Source organism: Oncorhynchus keta, unplaced genomic scaffold (assembly GCF_023373465.1).
Source record: "Oncorhynchus keta strain PuntledgeMale-10-30-2019 unplaced genomic scaffold, Oket_V2 Un_contig_1204_pilon_pilon, whole genome shotgun sequence".
NCBI lineage: Eukaryota > Metazoa > Chordata > Actinopteri > Salmoniformes > Salmonidae > Oncorhynchus > Oncorhynchus keta.
Window position 1 is genome coordinate 361,720 of NW_026277744.1, and position 23,983 is coordinate 385,702.

A 23,983-nucleotide genomic window follows, 5' to 3' on the forward strand; every position below is an offset into this window, starting at 1 on the left:
AGGGATACGAGAGAGAGAGAAAGAGATTCTATGGGGAGTAGGGATACGAGAGAGAGAGAGAGAAAGAGATTCTATGGGGAGTAGGGATACGAGAGAGAGAGAAAGAGATTCTATGGGGAGTAGGGATACGAGAGAGAGAGAAAGAGATTCTATGGGGAGTAGGGATACGAGAGAGAGAAAGAGATTCTATGGGGAGTAGGGATACGAGAGAGAGAGAGAGATTCTATGGGGAGTAGGGATACGAGAGAGAGAGAGAGAGAGAGAGAAAGAGATTCTATGGGGAGTAGGGATACGAGAGAGAGAGAAAGAGATTCTATGGGGAGTAGGGATTCTATGGGGAGTAGGGAGAGAGAGAGAGAGAGATTCTATGGGGAGTAGGGATACGAGAGAGAGAGAGAGAGATTCTATGGGGAGTAGGGATACGAGAGAGAGAGAAAGAGATTCTATGGGGAGTAGGGATACGAGAGAGAGAGAGAGAGAAGAGATTCTATGGGGAGTAGGGATACGAGAGAGAGAGAAAGAGATTCTATGGGGAGTAGGGATACGAGAGAGAGAGAAAGATTCTATGGGGAGTAGGGATACGAGAGAGAGAGAAAGAGATTCTATGGGGAGTAGGGATACGAGAGAGAGAGAAAGAGATTCTATGGGGAGTAGAGAGAGAGAAGAGATTCTATGGGGGGAGAGAGAGAGAGAGAGAGAGAGAGAGAGAGAAAGAGATTCTATGGGGAGTAGGGATACGAGAGAGAGAGAGAGAGAGAGAGAGAGAGAGACCAGACCAGAATAAAGACACAGGCCTTATACTGTAGGAAAGCAGCAGTGAATTGATAGATGAAAACAAAAGAGAGGTAGAGACGGAGAAGAGAGACAGTATGAGATCCGAGAGTGAGAGAGTAAGAGGGAGGGAGGGAGAGAAAGGCATAGAAAGAGAGAGAAAGAGAGAGCATGGTGAATGTGGGAACGACAGAGGACCTGCTGGATGAGTGCAATCCTCTAGGGTCAATCCCGAACAGCTGTGGAGTTGCCAAAATAAAGTTGCACAGCCGCTCACCCCCCTTTACCCCCCAGTGTTGACAACACCAGACTCCCCCTCTGCTACGAACACAAGTCCCCCAGTATGAATGGAATAACCGCACAACCACAGAAGAACTAGCTAAGCACACACACCTCTTTCACGAGGTATCCCAACCTGTATTGAATATCTACACAACCACAATAGAAGCAGCAGACAGGCTCACACACACAGACACACACTTCGGTCAGTGCTTACAACACAAGGCTCCCCGTAAAACCACAACACAACCACAGACCCAGATAAACACAGGACAGCAGTATCCCTGCTCAGTACCCAGTCACAAGATGCCCAGTTCCCAGAGCGCTCCCTCCTGCGTCCTCAATGTTCCCTTTGTCCCCTTCCCAACGTTCCCGTCACTCGGGTCACCCGGCGGGAGTTTCACACAGCATGACATTTAGTTTCGGAACCAGAGTTAAGGGGTGAGAGGTCAAAGGTGAGTTCACACGAATTAGAATAAAATAAATTTAAAAACACTGACACGATTGGACTGTCAATGAGGCACCACCTAAAGCAGTTTATTTCAGTCTTGTGTCTCTGTTGACAGACGACAAAGATTTTTCAGATCAAATTGATCAACAAAATAAATAAATAAATAAATAAATATAAACTACTCAGGGGAAGCATACCATGCTGACCGCAAAAGACCGTTTTGACTCAAGAGACTGCTTAAGGAGCACCAGACTGTGACTGTTATCCGGTTGGTCTCGACTGGTTGCCTGAAGCAAAGTAACAGCAATCTCTGACCTATCGACCTTTCAACCTTTGGCCTACTGCTCCGCCGCCGGCCACACACCCCTTCCACGGCTTCAGACATAATGTGTCACTATGTGGAGGAGAGTGTGGTCTGAGGAAAGGTCAACGCTTTGACTGAAACTAAAGCTTTTCCAGGAAGCCTGAATAAATCGCAAATGTGCATAGTGGTATTCTCTCTTCATTACTCCAGTTACCTCACCTCATGTCAGGATGACATTTAGCCTTGAACTAACTCCAGCAGGGAGGACAGATTAGAATGCTTTCCATACAGTCCTACACACCTTACCCCTCCTCTCTTCTGTTGACAGCTATCCTGCTAGTGTCCCCCCCCCCCCATATGTTAACATTGCCAAAGCAAGTGAAACAGATAAACAAAAGTGAAATAAACTATATAAACAAAGTAAACATTACAAAGGAATAGAGACATTTCAAATGTTATATTATGTCTATATACAGTTTCCCTCTCTTTCTCTCTCACACCTCATCCCCTCTCTACTATTTGTTATCATGCCTGCTGGATTCTACGGCCTCTCTTTTAGCCATCACCCCTATTAATAGGGTGAGGCTTTTGGGTCGCGTTGCCGACCGTACGGGAACAATGCCAGGAAACAATCCCACACACTAATTATAGATGGCTATCTACTGTGCTGCGTGGCCGTACACATTGCAGGTGGGCGGGGTGTGAGTGCGCTTTCAAAATAAACAAAGTGAGGACACAAAACCCCACTGAATAATCTACGAGAAAGCATGGTGTTGTAACCACGCAATGTACATCATCTATGACGTGGCTGCTGTGAAGTTAAGTTACGTAGGCCTGGCCAGGTTGGATTGTGGCTGTAACCGAGCCATGCAAGCCAATCAGAAACGTCCGTTCCACCCTTACTGGACAGTTAAGCGTCTCAACTTGAACTTTGACGATGCACTGTAAGCAGAGAACAAGCTGTACTCTTCAGACCTCTAGGTAGTATATTAGTGTACTGGGCAGTATGCATTCTTACTGTTTAGCTGATGAGTACAACTAATCTACCTAGTCTCCATTGACTCAGTGCTAAGCATGTTGAGAGAGGCAACACAACCAACGGGTGTTCATCCTGGAAGCCAGGAATTCACCCTTAAATTGGCAGTTGAACAAACAGCTTGAAATCACAATCACAGCTCACAGATTGAAATGAGTTCAGTCAACTCATGTAGTTGAAGTAGGGATAGAGACAGTCAACAACATACACAAAGAAACGGGCTTCAGCTAACTGACCTCGTAGTTTAGTGCTCAAATAGGTTTCACATTCAATTCAGTAGGAATAGTCAAGTCTGTAGTACACACACAAAGAAACACGCTTAGCTTAACTGACCTTATTGTGTCCCCTTGTACTCAGTCAGTGAATCTGACAGAACCTGGAATAGAAACGCCAGTCAAAACGCATGTCTACTTCCTCGCCTCGTTTAGAAATCCCAGAGTAGATCCACCGGGACGCTGATTTTAAATAAAAGAGCGAGAGCGAGAAGGAGAGAAAAAAAACAGTCCGTTCACTGCTTCTTCGTCTCCCTTCTCCAGTTGATCCTATATGTTGGTCCTGGACCAAACCAAAAAATGAACTGCCTGAAGACAACAGAGTTGCTGCTAGTCCCAGATTCAACTGCCACACACACTCCACTCTCTCGCTGCTTTGACCGCAGCGGAGGAGAAAGACATTTCAACAGCTGTGTGTGTGTGGGTGTGTTTGTGTGAAAAGGAGCTAAAGGAACCACGTGATAGGCTTAATCCTCTGCCCACTGAGGGAACACACACTGCAGTCTGACCAATCAGGGGCCAGCTGTCACACACTGGTTCCCTCCCATCTCGCTTTCCCTCTCTCTTGCTCTTATTCTAACTCTTATCTTTCTCTCTCTCTCTCTCTCATTCTCTCTTTTTACTTGTTCTCTCTCTCTCTCTCCTTCCCTCTCGCAGCAGTATTATAGGGCAGTGTTTTGGAAGTATACTGTCAGGATACAAATCACCATGGCACATCGCTAACACACTGTCGCTCTAAGGTAACACCCCCCCACCGTTTCTATTTGCCATGTTCTACATACCCACTGTACTGGAGAAGGAGGCATTGTGCATATCTAGGGAGGTAGCTAGCTAGAGCATTGAGTGTACCTAGCTAGAGAACATTTTGTGTGTGTGTGTGTGGGTGTGTGTGTGTCTACAGAAGCACAGCGTGACCACATTTCTGCAGGCCGCAGCCTAAACAATAGACCTTTATCATCCAGTTTATCAGGTCAAGGCTGTAAATCAAATGTGGCTCCTTATCAATGAGGTTTCAGCCTGGTTCTTGGGGACTAACTCTCGTGTGTGTTATTGAGTCTTGTGTCTTCAGCTGAGAGAGGAAATCAAAAGGGATGGTCTTCCTATTGTGCAATACTCTATTACAACATGTCCAAGAGGTTATAGATGGAATCATACTTTCCCCAGACACACATCAACCAGAGTCTTGACAGAAACACTTCCAATGAAGAATCTCCATTGAACATGTTTTTTAGTCTACAGGCTTAATCTGTGCCCAGGAAACCGGCCCAGCGAGAGTAAGCTGATCCTAGATCAGTCTTTGAGTAAGACTGTGTCTTAGTATGAAGTAAATGCTTTGGAAACAGAAGACGACCCTTTGCTCTGGTAGCTATGGAAACAGAAGGTGACCCTTTGCTCTGGTCAACAGTAGTGCATTAGACTACATAGAGAATAGATCCATAAACAGAAGAGTCTGAAAGAGTTCTACTTGACTGTGGTAGAGGAGACATCCCTCGCTTTGATCATGGAGACAGTGGTGACTGTGTTGTGGTGGGTGGATCGTGTGTTAGATTTGACAGGGCTGTGTGAAAGATTACAGGGGTGTTAGTGGTGTGTGTGTGTGTCAGAAAAAGGGTATTACACAACTCCTTTCCCCTATTTGACCTAGATATTGTGTTTATGCATTGATGTAGGCTGTGTGCTGTTTTTAAATGTACTTCTGTCCTTGAGCTGTTCTGGTCTATTAATGTTCTGTATTATGTCATGTTCCATGTTCTGTGTTGGACCCCAGGAAGAGGAGCTGCTGCTTTTTATTTTATACATGTGTGTATTTGTGTGAGTTATTAAATGTCAGTGAATGTGGTTAAGATTAGAGTGGTTGTGATTAAATATTGATGGACACATCTTCTTCCTTGTGATGTAATACTCTGCACACACACACACACACACACACACACACACACACACACACACACACACACACACACACACACACACACACACACACACACACACACATATCATCACTTTACAGGAGGGGAACGCAGCCGGGCCATTGATCCCACAGATAACCAAACCATCCAGCAGCTTAGCCTTTACACTATTCTGCAAAATACTACATATAGCGTAAAGACCAACTCAATCAATTCAGAGCATTGGATGGGCTCTGTCACCCTTCATGCCAACTGACTGAGCGTTTACTGTATAACTCAACAGTCTAATGCCATCCCCAGCTGGCAACACCAGCCCTGAGTCCGGATCTCTCATCCCCTACCACTCAACAACACACACTGACTACCCAATCAATGGGCTCGATAAAACACAGCGTTTAGAAAGGACAGCTATTGTTGGTCATTGGCTCTGCTCATATGTCACATTACCATGGATACGGGCTGCTTACTAAGAGTTTAAGACAAGGAAGAGGCCAAGCAGCCATGACTTGGCGCATTGTATTCATGAAGTAATATACCAGGGAGAAAGGAGAAACCAGCTGACTGAAACTGAGGTAAAACAAAAGTCTATTGTAAATTCTACATATTGTCTTAAGGCCAGGCATCACACCTTAATAGGGGTTCATTTTCTCTTAATTCTATCACAATACACTTGTTGTATCTATGTTGGTGATGTTGGTATGATAAACTAAAGAAAATATACATTTTCCGCACATTTGAAAGTTTTTTACATTTTTACGTTTATTTTTTGGAAAAAATTAATGTTAATGGACCAAAATCAAATCCTATTTTATTTGTCGGGTACACATATTTTGCAGATGTTATCACAGGTGTTGCGAAATGCTTATGTTGCTAGCTCCAGCAGTGCAGTAATACCTAAGTAAACCCAAACCCCGAAAAATAAAATAAACAAATTAAGAAATATCAGTCCGGAATATAAATATATATGTACAGTTGAAGTCGGAAGTTTACATACACTTGTGTTGGAGTCATTAAAACTAGTTTTTCAACCACTCCACAAATGTCTTGTTAACAAACTATAGCTTTGGCAAGATGGTTAGGACATCTACGTTGTACATGACACAAGTCATTTTTCAGACAGATTATTTCACTTATAATTCACTGTATCACAATTTCAGTGGGTCAGAAGTTTACATACACTAAGTTGACTGTGCCTTTAAACAGCTTGGAAAATTCCAGAAAATGATGTCATGGCTTCAGAAGCCTCTGATAGGCTAATTTACATAATTTTAGTGAAGATGCTGGAGGAAACCGGAACAAAAGTATCTAGATCCACAGTAAAACGAGTCCTATATCGACATAACTTGAAAGGCCGCTCAGCAAGGAAGAAGCCACTGCTCCAAAACCACCATTAAAAAGCAAGACTACGGTTTGTAACTACACATGGCGACAGAGATAGTACTTTTTGGAGAAATGTCCTCTGGTCTGATGAACCAAAAATATAACTGTTTGGCCATTATGACCATCGTTATGTTTGGAGGAAAAAGGGGGAGGCTTGCAAGCTGAAGAACACCCTCCCAACCGTGAAGCACGGGGTGGCAGCATCATGTTGTGGGGGTGCTTAGCTGCAGGAGGGACTAGTGCACTTCAAAATATATGGCATCATGAGGAGGAAAATTATGTGGATATATTATAGCAACATCTCAAGACATCAGTCAGGAAGTTAAAGCTTGGTCACAAATGGGTCTTCCAAATGGACAATGACCCCAAGCATACTTCCAGAGTTGTGGCAAAATGGCTTAAGGACAAGAAAGTCAAGGTATTGGAGTGGCCATCACAAAGCCCTGACCTCAATCCCATAGAACATGTGTGGGCAGAACGGAAAATGCATGTGCAAGCAAGGAGGCCTACAAACCTGACTCAGTTACACCAGCTCTGTCAGGAGGAATGGGCCAAAATGCACCCGAACTTATTGTGGGAAGCTTGTGGAAGGCTACCCGAAACGTTTGACCCAAGTTAAACAATTTAAAGGCAATGCTACCAAATACTAACTGAGTGTATGTAAACTTCTGATCCACTGGGAATGTGATGAAAGAAATAAAAGCTGAAATAAATCACTCTCTACTATTATTCTGACATTTCACATTATTAAAATAAAGTGGTGATGCTAACTGAACTAATACTCCCCTTCTGACCTCCTCTTTTGCTGTGTGTTCCATCGTTTGAAGTCAGGAATAGTCTAAATAACCGATTCTATCTGACCCTGGATGGGTCTCCTCTCTAAACTAAAGCCATTAGAACTGAATGAGTTGTCTTTCCCAAACATGACCAAACCACCCAACTCCTTTGATGTGTGGTTTAGATCGGCGGCCATTTTATTTTTCCAACACGGTCCCAACATGAGGTCAAGTGTTTGCATTCCTCTCCCCCTGCATCAGTGAGTGAACAACGACGTACCCCCTTCTCCTGTTTCCCAGAAGTGTTGAGATGGGAACGCTGACAGAATGCTGATAAAAACGGTTTATGGTAAACGGACACCAGTAGGTACTGCAGGCTTGGCTGGCTTCCTGTGTCTCTGTGTTGTATTATGGTGTGTGATCATCTGTACAGCGTTATAGGGGTCAGTAGGAGGACTAACTAACAGAGATAATCAGTCCTCCTACTGACCACTATGATACTACACTATCTCTGTTAGTCCTCCTACCGACCACTATGACACTATCTCTGTTAGTCCTCCTACCGACCACTATGACACTACACTACCTCTGTTAGTCCTCCTACCGACCACTATGACACTACCTCTGTTAGTCCTCCTACTGACCACTATGATACTACACTATCTCTGTTAGTCCTCCTACTGACCACTATGACACTATCTCTGTTAGTCCTCCTACCGATCACTATGACACTACCTCTGTTAGTCCTCCTACTGACCACTATGATACTACACTATCTCTGTTAGTCCTCCTACCGACCACTATGACACTATCTCTGTTAGTCCTCCTACCGATCACTATGACACTACCTCTGTTAGTCCTCCTACCGATCACTATGACACTACCTCTGTTAGTCCTCCTACCGATCACTATGACACTACCTCTGTTAGTCCTCCTACCGATCACTATGACACTACCTCTGTTAGTCCTCCTACTGACCACTATGACACTACAGTATCTCTGTTAGTCCTCCTACTGACCACTATGACACTACAGTATCTCTGTTAGTCCTCCTACTGACCACTATGACACTACACTATCTCTGTTAGTCCTCCTACTGACCACCATCACACTACACTATCTCTGTTAATCCTCCTACTGACCAATATGACACTACAGTATCTATGTTAGTTAGTGTAGTGTCATAGTGGTCAGTAAGAGGACTAACTAACAGAGATACTGTGGTGTCATAGTGATCATTAGGAGGACTAACTAACAGAGGTAGTGTCATAGTGATCGGTAGGAGGACTAACAGAGATAGTGTCATAGTGGTCAGTAAGAGGACTAACAAAGACTACTCTCTGTTAGTCCTCCTACCGACTAACAAAGATATCACTATGACACTACCTCTGTTAGTTAGTCCTCCTAATGATCACTATGACACCAAGTATCTCTGTTAGTTAGTGGTCCTCTTACTGTGGTGTCCACTATGACACTACACTAACTAACATAGATACTGTAGTGTCATATTGGTCAGTAGGAGGACTAACAGAGATAGTGTAGTGTGATGGTGGTCAGTAGGAGGACAAACAGAGATAGTGTGATGGTGGTCAGTAGGAGGACTAACAGAGATAGTGTAGTGTGATGGTGGTCAGTAGGAGGACTAACAGAGATAGTGTAGTGTGATGGTGGTCAGTAGGAGGACTAACAGAGACCGCAGGTTAGGGTTGACAGGTTAAGAGCATTACAGGGAGACATCACATGAATCACCTAACAGCAAACAGAGCAAACATATCTGTCCCCCAGGCTAAAAACCTTCTCCCTCCACCTGTAATCTATTAACCTGGACTCTGAACTGAATATTGCTCTGTTTTACTATCCCTTCTGTACCTCCATGAAGTGAAACCATAGTGAAAGATAGCAGTATTTAGTTTGGGTTTCAGGCTAGCAATCTGTACCTCTACAGGTCTGTACACAACAGAGCAGTATGTCATCATGACATAGAGAACACACCCCCAGAGCTGCCACGCCTGTATTAACACACTACAACCTGTCTAGGTTTATATTTCTAGGACAGCGATCCTAAGTAACCCACTAATCCATGTTCCAGAGGTACGTGTTTCAGGGTAGAGGGTAATGCTGTCAGAGGGGGTGTGTTTCCAGTTGTACAGGATACACATGGTATCGATGCTTACTGGCAGGTTCCTTTTTGACAATGCAACAATAACAAACAATAAAAGATAGGAACATAAAGTAAATGGCTCAGTAGAACAGAATAAACATTCTAGCATAAGTATAATACAGGAAGGCACAATTTATAGTCCAATATTTACACATGTATCAGGGCAGGGGGGGTTGGGGGCAAGTATTTCAATTGTTCAGTATTAGCAGTTCTAAATAAGAGTCTGGTAGCAGCAGCTGTGGTGTGTGTGTAGCATGAATATACTGTATATATGTGTGTGTGTTACGGTAATGTTTAACGCAGGGTAACTACGTTTGGTTCATTTCCTGGGACACTGAACAATGCATTCAGTGTCTGTGCAGCTGTGTGTATTATGACACTAGTAAACACACACACACACACACACACACACACACACACACACACACACACACACACACACACACACACACACACACACACACACACACACACACACACACACACACACACACACACACACACACACACACACACAGAGTGGAGATAATGTAGAGAAGGAGGGAGAGTTAATGGAGAGAAGGGAGAGACAGAGTGGAGAGATAATGGAGAGAAGGAGGGAGAGTTAATGGAGAGAAGGGAGAGACAGAGTGGAGAGATAATGGAGAGAAGGAGGGAGAGTTAATGGAGAGAAGGGAGAGACAGAGTGGAGAGATAATGGAGAGAAGGAGGGAGAGTTAATGGAGAGAAGGGAGAGACAGAGTGGAGAGATAATGGAGAGAAGGAGGAGACAGCGATTGGTTACTCCATATTCTTCCTGTATTGATGTGGATGGAGATGGTTGTGTGTGTGTGTGTGTGTGTGTGTGTGTGTGTGTGTGTGTGTGTGTGTGTGTGTGTGTGTGTGTGTGTGTGTGTGTGTGTGGTGTGTGTGTGTGTGGTGTGTGTGTGTGTCCTGTGTGTGTGTGCGTGTGTGTGTGTGTGTGTGTGTGTGTGTGTGTGTGTGTGTGTGTGTGTGTGTGTGTGTGTGTGTGTGTGTGTGTGTGTGTAGATAAGGACGACACAAGGTTTTAGAAGGAGTTCAACCACTCCAAAACAATCAGAGTTGTAGCCGTTCTGTCGTAGTTAACTGAACCAAGAGATGAGAGGTGCTACTCTGGGTCAAGTTGACAAGGTTGATCTTGAATGTGACATGAACTGAGTGCAGGGGGAGAGCAGGGGACAGACCATGGGAGACCACCTCTACAATACTGTAGAGTCGACTGTATGCAAAGGTGGAACAGGTAACAGTGGAAATACAGACTTTACTTTGTCATCTTTCAATTACTGCAATCAGGCGTAGTCAAATATACAGGGTATGTATTCTGACTAGAGACAACAGTTTGTTCTGCTACCTGACCAGGAAAGTCTCTGGGCCCGTACCCATCATGACTGAACACATAACACAGAGAGAGAAAGAGAGAGAGAGAAAGAGAGACAAGAAGACTGGATACACCTTGGATTGGCACTGAGGGAACACAAAGGGCTTTGGAATACAACATCTTTGTCATTGTCTCAGAAGACTGGCTCTTAGAAGTTAAGAACAAACAAAATACTGAGCTACATTTTTTGACATCACAGGAAGAGCACTTCAATCAACATATCAAAGTCCCAAAGTGGAGACTCAATGAAGGTACAGTAGGACAAACTATGAAAGACAACATGTTCTTTGTAGGACAGATTCCCACCAGCCATCAAAGACGTCAGAGGAAGGGCATCGTATTCTCACATCTGACACACGGAAGGTCAACGTTCAATATGAAAGCAGTAGAACGAGGCTGCGCCAGGCAGAGACTCTAAAACAGTGTGTGTGTGTGTGTGTGTGTGTGTGTGTGTGTGTGTGTGTGTGTGTGTGTGTGTGTGTGTGTGTGTGTGTGTGTGTGTGTGTGTGTGTGTGTGTGTGTGTGTGTGTGTGTGTGTGTGTGTGTGTGTGTGTGTGTGTGTGTGTGTGTGTGTGTCCGTGCGCCAACAACTACAACAGACACGTTGAATCACAACATGAAGCTGAATCAGGAACAAACAATTAATATGGTGTTTATGGTGCTTCTCTCTCATCAATATGGTGTTTATGGTGCTTCTCTCTCATCAATATGGTGTTTATGGTGCTTCTCTCTCATCAATATGGTGTTTATGGTGCTTCTCTCTCATCAATATGGTGTTTATGGTGCTTCTCTCTCATCAATATGGTGTTTATGGTGCTTCTCTCTCATCAATATGGTGTTTATGGTGCTTCTCTCTCATCAATATGGTGTTTATGGTGCTTCTCTCTCATCAATATGGTGTTTATGGTGCTTCTCTCTCATCAATATGGTGTTTATGGTGCTTCTCTCTCATCAATATGGTGTTTATGGTGCTTCTCTCTCATCAATATGGTGTTTATGGTGCTTCTCTCTCATCAATATGGTGTTTATGGTGCTTCTCTCTCATCAATATGGTGTTTATGGTGCTTCTCTCTCATCAATATGGTGTTTATGGTGCTTCTCTCTCATCAATATGGTGTTTATGGTGCTTCTCTCTCATCAATATGGTGTTTATGGTGCTTCTCTCTCATCAATATGGTGTTTATGGTGCTTCTCTCTCATCAATATGGTGTTTATGGTGCTTCTCTCTCATCAATATGGTGTTTATGGTGCTTCTCTCTCATCAATATGGTGTTTATGGTGCTTCTCTCTCATCAATATGGTGTTTATGGTGTGCTTCTCTCTCATCAATATGGTGTTTATGGTGCTTCTCTCTCATCAATATGGTGTTTATGGTGCTTCTCTCTCATCAATATGGTGTTTATGGTGCTTCTCTCTCATCAATATGGTGTTTATGGTGCTTCTCTCTCATCAATATGGTGTTTATGGTGCTTCTCTCTCATCAATATGGTGTTTATGGTGCTTCTCTCTCATCAATATGGTGTTTATGGTGCTTCTCTCTCATCAATATGGTGTTTATGGTGCTTCTCTCTCATCAATATGGTGTTTATGGTGCTTCTCTCTCATCAATATGGTGTTTATGGTGCTTCTCTCTCATCAATATGGTGTTTATGGTGCTTCTCTCTCATCAATATGGTGTTTATGGTGCTTCTCTCTCATCAATATGGTGTTTATGGTGCTTCTCTCTCATCAATATGGTGTTTATGGTGCTTCTCTCTCATCAATATGGTGTTTATGGTGCTTCTCTCTCATCAATATGGTGTTTATGGTGCTTCTCTCTCATCAATATGGTGTTTATGGTGCTTCTCTCTCATCAATATGGTGTTTATGGTGCTCATCAATATGGTGTTTATGGTGCTCATCAATATGGTGTTTATGGTGCTTCTCTCTCATCAATATGGTGTTTATGGTGCTTCTCTCTCATCAATATGGTGTTTATGGTGCTTCTCTCTCATCAATATGGTGTTTATGGTGCTTCTCTCTCATCAATATGGTGTTTATGGTGCTTCTCTCTCATCAATATGGTGTTTATGGTGCTTCTCTCTCATCAATATGGTGTTTATGGTGCTTCTCTCTCATCAATATGGTGTTTATGGTGCTTCTCTCTCATCAATATGGTGTTTATGGTGCTTCTCTCTCATCAATATGGTGTTTATGGTGCTTCTCTCTCATCAATATGCTGGATAATAACAGTCTGTTACTGGTGCTAAGAGATACGTAATCAACATGGTGTGTGTGTGTGTGTGTGTGTGTTGTAACCGATAGAACAGTGAATCAGCTATTATCTGTTGATAATGATGGTGCTACTGAAACATCACGAAGGGAAGTGAGAGGTGCCATGATGTCAATCAGTGTAATTAAGGATAACGAGAGTGGAAGTGGAAGTCCACTCAGAAACTACACACACACACACACACAGCTAATGACCCCTATAATCATGCTCGATAGTGACAGACACATACACTCTTTTTAACAAACTCCTGTTGCTTTAACCACGTAAACAAAAACAACCTCTCCGCAGACACACACTGGCTAAGTGCAGACCCACGCTGGCTAAGTGCAGACCCACGCTGGCTAAGTGCAGACCCACGCTGGCTAAGTGCAGACCCACGCTGGCTAAGTGCAGACCCACGCTGGCTAAGTGCAGACCCACGCTGGCTAAGTGCAGACCCACGCTGGCTAAGTGCAGACCCACGCTGGCTAAGTGCAGACCCACGCTGGCTAAGTGCAGACCCACGCTGGCTAAGTGCAGACCCACGCTGGCTAAGTGCAGACCCACGCTGGCTAAGTGCAGACCCACGCTGGCTAAGTGCAGACCCAAGCTGGCTAAGTGCAGACCCACACAGACCCACGCTGGCTAAGTGCAGACCCACACAGACCCACGCTGGCTAAGTGCAGACCCACACAGACCCACGCTGGCTAAGCGCAGACCCACACAGACCCACGCTGGCTAAGCGCAGTCCCACGCTGGCTAAGTGTAGACCCACACAGACCCACGCTGGCTAAGCGTAGACCCACACAGACCCACGCTGGCTAAGCGTAGACCCACACAGACCCACGCTGGCTAAGCGTAGACCCACACAGACCCACGCTGGCTAAGCGTAGATCCACACAGACCCACGCTGGCTAAGTGCAGACCCACACTGGCTAAGTGCAGACCCACGCTGGCTAAGTGCAGACCCACGCTGGCTAAGTGCAGACCCACACAGGCTAAGCGCAGACCCACACAGACCCACGCTGGCTAAGTGCAGACCCACACAGACCCATGCTGGCTAAGTGCTAACCTTTATATACCTCCCTGAGTCTCTAGCTTTACACAAAGTGGGTTGTTCTAAACAGTGACCTTGGCTCCTGGGTAGAAACAGGCCTGGCTGCCAGTCTCTCTACTTTAGCTGACCAGTGTGTGGTTGTCATGCCAGAGGAGTCCTGCTATAAAGCAACATTCATCCATGGAACACACAACCAACTGTGCAAAAACTGGTTGAATCAAAATGGTTCCATGTCATAAAGAAGTATAATAAATGTGATGACTGATGGAGTTGATTTGCAAAAAGTCATCAAACTAAGGGATTTTTGTACTTTCTTCACTAAAACTTGTAATCTAAATCCAATGACAAGGTGACTTTTTGGTTGATTTCAAGTTGAATTCACGTTAGTTGACAACTCAACCAAATGTAAATCTAAACTAGACGTTGAAATGACGTCTGTGCCCAGTAGGAAACTACTCCCAGAAACAGTCCTGAAAGACTTGATTTGTTCAGCAGTTTTTTAAATCTTCATATGTATATGAACCTAATACTCCTTTGCACTGCAGTATAGGACAAATAACAGCCCACGACATCCAGCGCCTCAGCCAGCGATGCTGCCAATCCAACACTCCCTGGGCTGTGAGAGGGGCCCAAGACAGGAAACCAGAACCCTGGTTGAGATGCAGCGATCTGGGCTAAAGGAATCTGGAGGGGTGCCTGTAGTGTAGTATGCAGCTCCATGCCTCTAGGGTCTCTAGTCTGTCAGTCTGCATCCCAAATGGCACCCTATACCCTACATAGTGGGCCCTGGTCAAAAGTAGTGCACTATGTAGGGAATAGAGGTCGACCGATTAATCGGAATGGCCGATTAATTAGGGCCGATTTCAAGTTCTCACAACAATCGGTAATCTGCATTTTTGGACACCGTTTATGGCTGATTACATTGCACTTCACGAGGAGACTGCGTGGCAGGCTGACTACCTGTTATGGGAGTGCAGCAAGGAGCCAAGGTAAGGTGCTAGCTAGCATTAAACGTGTCTTATAAAAAACAATCAATCTTCACATCATCACTAGTTAACAACACATGGTTGATGATATTACTAGTTTATCTAGCTTGTCCTGCGTTGCATATAATCGATTCGGTGCCTGTTACTTTATCATTGAATCACAGCCTACTTCGCCGAGCGGGTGATTTAACAAGCTCATTCGTGAAAAAAAGCACTGTTGTTGCACCAATGTACCCAACCATAAACATCAATGCCTTTCTTTAAAATCAATACACAAATATATATTTTTAAACCATTCATTCGACCAAACCATGGGCCATTGTGCAGGTGTCCCTGGTCTGCCATAGAGAGGAGCAGAGCAGAGACCTCGTCGAGACTAAAGGGACAAGGCTTTAGGTTTACACAGGCAGATGGACTGTGCAGTACAGGACTGTGATACAGACAGAGGTTGGTTTACACAGGCAGATGGACTGTGCAGTACAGGACTGTGATACAGACAGAGGTTGGTTTACACAGGCAGATGGACTGTGCAGTACAGGACTGTGATACAGACAGAGGTTGGTTTACACAGGCAGATGGACTGTGCAGTACAGGACTGTGATACAGACAGAGGTTGGTTTACACAGGCAGATGGACTGTGCAGTACAGGACTGTGATACAGACAGAGGTTGGTTTACACAGGCAGATGGACTGTGCAGTACAGGACTGTGATACAGACAGAGGTTGGTTTACACAGGCAGATGGACTGTGCAGTACAGGACTGTGATACAGACAGAGGTTGGTTTACACAGGCAGATGGACTGTGCAGTACAGGACTGTGATACAGACAGAGGTTGGTTTACACAGGCAGATGGACTGTGCAGTACAGGACTGTGATACAGACAGAGGTTGGTTTACACAGGCAGATGGACTGTGCAGTACAGGACTGTGATACAGACAGAGGTTGGTTTACACAGGCAGATGGACTGTGCAGTACAGGACTGTGATACAGACAGAGGTTGGTTTACACAGGCAGATGGACTGTGCAGTACAGGACTGTGATACAGACAGAGGTTGGTTTACACAGGCAGATGGACTGTGCAGTACAGGACTGTGATACAGACAGAGGTTGGTTTACACAGGCAGATGGACTGTGCAGTACAGGACTGTGATACAGACAGAGGTTGGTTTACACAGGCAGATGGACTGTGCAGTACAGGACTGTGATACAGACAGAGACAGGTTGGTTTACACAGGCAGATGGACTGTGCAGTACAGGACTGTGATACAGACAGAGGTTGGTTTACACAGGCAGATGGACTGTGCAGTACAGGACTGTGATACAGACAGAGGTTGGTTTACACAGGCAGATGGACTGTGCAGTACAGGACTGTGATACAGACAGAGGTTGGTTTACACAGGCAGATGGACTGTGCAGTACAGGACTGTGATACAGACAGAGGTTGGTTTACACAGGCAGATGGACTGTGCAGTACAGGACTGTGATACAGACAGAGGTTGGTTTACACAGGCAGATGGACTGTGCAGTACAGGACTGTGATACAGACAGAGGTTGGTTTACACAGGCAGATGGACTGTGCAGTACAGGACTGTGATACAGACAGAGGTTGGTTTACACAGGCAGATGGACTGTGCAGTACAGGACTGTGATACAGACAGAGGTTGGTTTACACAGGCAGATGGACTGTGCAGTACAGGACTGTGATACAGACAGAGGTTGGTTTACACAGGCAGATGGACTGTGCAGTACAGGACTGTGATACAGACAGAGGTTGGTTTACACAGGCAGATGGACTGTGCAGTAGGCATGGACTGTGATACAGACAGAGGTTGGTTTACACAGGCAGATGGACTGTGCAGTACAGGACTGTGATACAGACAGAGGTTGGTTTACACAGGCACAGGCAGATGGACTGTGCAGTACAGGACTGTGATACAGACAGAGGTTGGTTTACACAGGCAGATGGACTGTGCAGTACAGGACTGTGATACAGACAGAGGTTGGTTTACACAGGCAGATGGACTGTGCAGTACAGGACTGTGATACAGACAGAGGTTGGTTTACACAGGCAGATGGACTGTGCAGTACAGGACTGTGATACAGACAGAGGTTGGTTTACACAGGCAGATGGACTGTGCAGTACAGGACTGTGATACAGACAGAGGTTGGTTTACACAGGCAGATGGACTGTGCAGTACAGGACTGTGATACAGACAGAGGTTGGTGGTTACACAGGCAGATGGACTGTGCAGTACAGGACTGTGATACAGACAGAGGTTGGTTTACACAGGCAGATGGACTGTGCAGTACAGGACTGTGATACAGACAGAGGTTGGTTTACACAGGCAGATGGACTGTGCAGTACAGGCTGTGATACAGACAGAGGTTGGTTTACACAGGCAGATGGACTGTGCAGTACAGGACTGTGATACAGACAGAGGTTGGTTTACACAGGCAGATGGACTGTGCAGTACAGGACTGTGATACAGACAGAGGTTGGTTTACACAGGCAGATGGACTGTGCAGTACAGGACTGTGATACAGACAGAGGTTGGTTTACACAGGCAGATGGACTGTGCAGTACAGGACTGTGATACAGACAGAGGTTGGTTTACACAGGCAGATGGACTGTGCAGTACAGGACTGTGATACAGACAGAGGTTGGTTTACACAGGCAGATGGACTGTGCAGTACAGGACTGTGATACAGACAGAGGTTGGTTTACACAGGCAGATGGACTGTGCAGTACAGGACTGTGATACAGACAGAGGTTGGTTTACACAGGCAGATGGACTGTGCAGTACAGGACTGTGATACAGACAGAGGTTGGTTTACACAGGCAGATGGACTGTGCAGTACAGGACTGTGATACAGACAGAGGTTGGTTTACACAGGCAGATGGACTGTGCAGTACAGGACTGTGATACAGACAGAGGTTGGTTTACACAGGCAGATGGACTGTGCAGTACAGGACTGTGATACAGACAGAGGTTGGTTTACACAGGCAGATGGACTGTGCAGTACAGGACTGTGATACAGACAGAGGTTGGTTTACACAGGCAGATGGACTGTGCAGTACAGACAGGACAGTGATACAGACAGAGGTTGGTTTACACAGGCAGATGGACTGTGCAGTACAGGACTGTGATACAGACAGAGGTTGGTTTACACAGGCAGATGGACTGTGCAGTACAGGACTGTGATACAGACAGAGGTTGGTTTACACAGGCAGATGGACTGTGCAGTACAGGACTGTGATACAGACAGAGGTTGGTTTACACAGGCAGATGGACTGTGCAGTACAGGACTGTGATACAGACAGAGGTTGGTTTACACAGGCAGATGGACTGTGCAGTACAGGACTGTGATACAGACAGAGGTTGGTTTACACAGGCAGATGGACTGTGCAGTACAGGACTGTGATACAGACAGAGGTTGGTTTACACAGGCAGATGGACTGTGCAGTACAGGACTGTGATACAGACAGAGGTTGGTTTACACAGGCAGATGGACTGTGCAGTACAGGACTGTGATACAGACAGAGGTTGGTTTACACAGGCAGATGGACTGTGCAGTACAGGACTGTGATACAGACAGAGGTTGGTTTACACAGGCAGATGGACTGTGCAGTACAGGACTGTGATACAGACAGAGGTTGGTTTACACAGGCAGATGGACTGTGCAGTACAGGACTGTGATACAGACAGAGGTTGGTTTACACAGGCAGATGGACTGTGCAGTACAGGACTGTGATACAGACAGAGGTTGGTTTACACAGGCAGATGGACTGTGCAGTACAGGACTGTGATACAGACAGAGGTTGGTTTACACAGGCAGATGGACTGTGCAGTACAGGACTGTGATACAGACAGAGGTTGGTTTACACAGGCAGATGGACTGTGCAGTACAGGACTGTGATACAGACAGAGGTTGGTTTACACAGGCAGATGGACTGTGCAGTACAGGACTGTGATACAGACAGATGGGTTACAGGGTTTACACAGGCAGATGGACTGTGCAGTACAGGACTGTGATACAGACAGAGGTTGGTTTACACAGGCAGATGGACTGTGCAGTACAGGACTGTGATACAGACAGAGGTTGGTTTACACAGGCAGATGGACTGTGCAGTACAGGACTGTGATACAGACAGAGGTTGGTTTACACAGGCAGATGGACTGTGCAGTACAGGACTGTGATACAGACAGAGGTTGGTTTACACAGGCAGATGGACTGTGCAGTACAGGACTGTGATACAGACAGAGGTTGGACTTTACAGGACTGTGATACAGACAGAGGTTGGTTTACAGGCAGATGGACTGTGCAGTACAGGACTGTGATACAGACAGAGGTTGGTTTACACAGGCAGATGGACTGTGCAGTACAGGACTGTGATACAGACAGAGGTTGGTTTACACAGGCAGATGGACTGTGCAGTACAGGACTGTGATACAGACAGAGGTTGGTTTACACAGGCAGATGGACTGTGCAGTACAGGACTGTGATACAGACAGAGGTTGGTTTACACAGGCAGACTGGACTGATACAGACAGTGGTTTACACAGGCAGATGGACTGCAGTACAGGACTGTGATACAGACAGAGGTTGGTTTACACAGGCAGATGGACTGTGCAGTACAGGACTGTGATACAGACAGAGGTTGGTTTACACAGGCAGATGGACTGTGCAGTACAGGACTGTGATACAGACAGAGGTTGGTTTACACAGGCAGATGGACTGTGCAGTACAGGACTGTGATACAGACAGAGGTTGGTTTACACAGGCAGATGGACTGTGCAGTACAGGACTGTGATACAGACAGAGGTTGGTTTACACAGGCAGATGGACTGTGCAGTACAGGACTGTGATACAGACAGAGGTTGGTTTACACAGGCAGATGGACTGTGCAGTACAGGACTGTGATACAGACAGAGGTTGGTTTACACAGGCAGATGGACTGTGCAGTACAGGACTGTGATACAGACAGAGGTTGGTTTACACAGGCAGATGGACTGTGCAGTACAGGACTGTGATACAGACAGAGGTTGGTTTACAGGCAGATGGCAGATGGACTGTGATACAGACAGAGGTTGGTTTACACAGGCAGATGGACTGTGCAGTACAGGATACAGATACAGACAGAGGTTGGTTTACACAGGCAGATGGACTGTGCAGTACAGGACTGTGATACAGACAGAGGTTGGTTTACACAGGCAGATGGACTGTGCAGTACAGGACTGTGATACAGACAGAGGTTGGTTTACACAGGCAGATGGACTGTGCAGTACAGGACTGTGATACAGACAGAGGTTGGTTTACACAGGCAGATGGACTGTGCAGTACAGGACTGTGATACAGACAGAGGTTGGTTTACACAGGCAGATGGACTGTGCAGTACAGGACTGTGATACAGACAGAGGTTGGTTTACACAGGCAGATGGACTGTGCAGTACAGGACTGTGATACAGACAGAGGTTGGTTTACACAGGCAGATGGACTGTGCAGTACAGGACTGTGATACAGACAGAGGTTGGTTTACACAGGCAGATGGACTGTGCAGTACAGGACAGGCTGTGATACAGACAGAGGTTGGTTTACACAGGCAGATGGACTGTGCAGTACAGGACTGTGATACAGACAGAGGTTGGTTTACACAGGCAGATGGACTGTGCAGTACAGGACTGTGATACAGACAGAGGTTGGTTTACACAGGCAGATGGACTGTGCAGTACAGGACTGTGATACAGACAGAGGTTGGTTTACACAGGCAGATGGACTGTGCAGTACAGGACTGTGATACAGACAGAGGTTGGTTTACACAGGCAGATGGACTGTGCAGTACAGGACTACACAGGCAGATGGACTGTGCAGTACAGGACTGTGATACAGACAGAGGTTGGTTTACACAGGCAGATGGACAGGCAGATGGACTGATACAGACAGAGTTTACAGATGGACTGTGATACATACAGACAGAGGTTGGTTTACACAGGCAGATGGACTGTGCAGTACAGGACTGTGATACAGACAGAGGTTGGTTTACACAGGCAGATGGACTGTGCAGTACAGGACTGTGATACAGACAGAGGTTGGTTTACACAGGCAGATGGACTGTGCAGTACAGGACTGTGATACAGACAGAGGTTGGTTTACACAGGCAGATGGACTGTGCAGTACAGGACTGTGATACAGACAGAGGTTGGTTTACACAGGCAGATGGACTGTGCAGTACAGGACTGTGATACAGACAGAGGTTGGTTTACACAGGCAGATGGACTGTGCAGTACAGGACTGTGATACAGACAGAGGTTGGTTTACACAGGCAGATGGACTGTGCAGTACAGGACTGTGATACAGACAGAGGTTGGTTTACACAGGCAGATGGACTGTGCAGTACAGGACTGTGATACAGACAGAGGTTGGTTTACACAGGCAGATGGACTGTGCAGTACAGGACTGTGATACAGACAGGGTTTACACAGGCAGATGGTGATACAGACAGAGGTTGGTTTACACAGGCAGATGGACTGTGCAGTACAGGACTGGCAGATACAGACAGAGGTTGGTTTACAGGCAGAGGCAGATGGACTGTGCAGTTTAGGCAGATGGACTGTGAGTACAGACAGAGGTTGGTTTACAGATGGACAGGCAGATGGACTGTGCAGTACAGGACTGTGATACAGACAGAGGTTGGTTTAGGCAGAGCAAAACAAAATCATATGTGATGTTGAATGTGATGCAGACAGACGTTCTAATCTAGGCAGATGGACAGCAGGACGTTCTAATCTAGAGCACAGCAGATGGACGTTCTAATCTGTGATACAGACAGACGTTCTAATCTGGACTGTGGCACAGCAGACGTTCTACACAGGCAATGGACTAGTGCAGTAGCAGGACGTTCTAATCTACACAGCACAGCAGACGTTCTAATCTAGAGCACAGCAGACGTTCTAATCTAGGGCACAGCAGACGTTCTAATCTAGAGCACAGCAGACGTTCTAATCTAGGGCACAGCAGACGTTCTAATCTAGGGCACAGCAGACGTTCTAATCTAGGGCACAGCAGACGTTCTAATCTAGGGCACAGCAGACGTTCTAATCGAGGGCACAGCAGACGTTCTAATCTAGGGCACAGCAGACGTTCTAATCTAGGGCACAGCAGACGTTCTAATCAGACGTTCTAATCTAGGGCACAGCAGACGTTCTAATCTAGGGCACAGCAGACGTTCTAATCTAGGGCACAGCAGACGTTCTAATCTAGGGCACAGCAGACGTTCTAATCTAGGGCACAGCAGACGTTCTAATCTAGGGCACAGCAGACGTTCTAATCTAGGGCACAGCAGACGTTCTAATCTAGGGCACAGCAGACGTTCTAATCTAGGGCACAGCAGACGTTCTAATCTAGGGCACAGCAGACGTTCTAATCTAGGGCACAGCAGACGTTCTAATCTAGGGCACAGCAGACGTTCTAATCTAGGGCACAGCAGACGTTCTAATCTAGGGCACAGCAGACGTTCTAATCTAGGGCACAGCAGGCGTTCTAATCTAGGGCACAGCAGACGTTCTAATCTAGGGCACAGCAGACGTTCTAATCTAGGGCACAGCAGACGTTCTAATCTAGGGCACAGCAGACGTTCTAATCTAGGGCACAGCAGGCGTTCTAATCTAGGGCACAGCAGACGTTCTAATCTAGGGCACAGCAGACGTTCTAATCTAGGGCACAGCAGACGTTCTAATCTAGGGCACAGCAGACGTTCTAATCTAGGGCAGACGTTCTAAGCAGACGTTCTAATCTAGGGCACAGCAGACGTTCTAATCTAGGGCACAGCAGACGTTCTAATCTAGGGCACAGCAGACGTTCTAATCTAGGGCACAGCAGACGTTCTAATCTAGGGCACAGCAGACGTTCTAATCTAGGGCACAGCAGACGTTCTAATCTAGGGCACAGCAGACGTTCTAATCTAGGGCACAGCAGATGTTCAGTTTCCAATGCAAATCCACCATGTCTCCTGAATCTCCTGAACCATGTCTCCTGAATCTAATGGAGTGATGATCAGCTAGTCATCTAGGTTAAATACCCTCTATTTCTAGGCACAGTTAGGAAGTACAATTCCTTTTAGCACAAACCAACAACCCTCCTCTCGATCACACACACACCCTTTGGAGGAAGCATCTGGGGCAGGAAATTGACGCTAAAGTCTCAATTACAAAGAGGATTTTATTTTGTTGTGGAAAACCGACAACCGACAGGCACCCAAATCACATGGTAGAAGAAAAATGACTGTCTATAATAAGGATGTCAATTTAATGCTCGGAGACATAATCCATTCCCCCAAATCCTGCTTGTCAAATGAAGCATTTCACTGTCGAGGACATAACAAAGCCACAAGGTATTCTGGGAATGGAAAGAATTTCAGAACCCTTGGTTGCATGGAACCTTTTACTGAAGAATGTGTTTGTTTTCTATGATTGTGTTCTGTATCTGTTGTGCTTCCCTAGTGTATTGATGTGTGTATGTTTTGTAATTACAGGGCTTGTCCCCAAAAGAGGCCTTGGTCTCAGAATGACCCCCTGTCAAAATAAAGTTTCAATAAATACAACAAACAATGGAGTCAAGGAGAACTTTAGAATGTCTTATCTAAGTACTATCCTTTTTTGTTACCCTACCCCTAATCCTCCTCTACCCTACCCCTAATTCTCCTCTACCCCTAATCCTCCTCTACCCTACCCCTAATCCTAATCCTCCTCTACCCTACCCCTCCTCTAACCTACCCCTCCTCTACCCTACCCCTCCTCCCCTAATCCTCCCCTACCCTACCCCTAATCCTCCCCTACCCTACCCCTAATCCTCCTCTACCCTACCCCTAATCCTCCCCTACCCTACCCCTAATCCTCCTCTACCCTACCCCTAATCCTCCTCTACCCTACCCCTAATCCTCCTCTACCCTAC

The 23,983-nt window shown here is 45.8% G+C and overlaps 1 protein-coding gene across 8 annotated transcripts in view; it reads right to left on the reverse strand.

Annotated features, from left to right (window-relative positions):
- The window catches only part of add3a (adducin 3 (gamma) a), a 196,149-nt gene that overhangs the window by 75,340 nt on the left and 96,826 nt on the right, over nucleotides 1-23,983 (reverse strand). Inside the window, exon 1 of one of the 8 annotated variants that reach the window (XM_052500858.1) lies at nucleotides 3,175-3,513. The exons of the other annotated variants lie outside the window; for them this stretch is intronic. The gene's annotated coding sequence lies outside the window, so the exon portion shown is untranslated. Of the gene's footprint in view, nucleotides 1-3,174; nucleotides 3,514-23,983 lie in introns of those variants that run through there. 8 annotated transcript variants of the gene reach the window in all.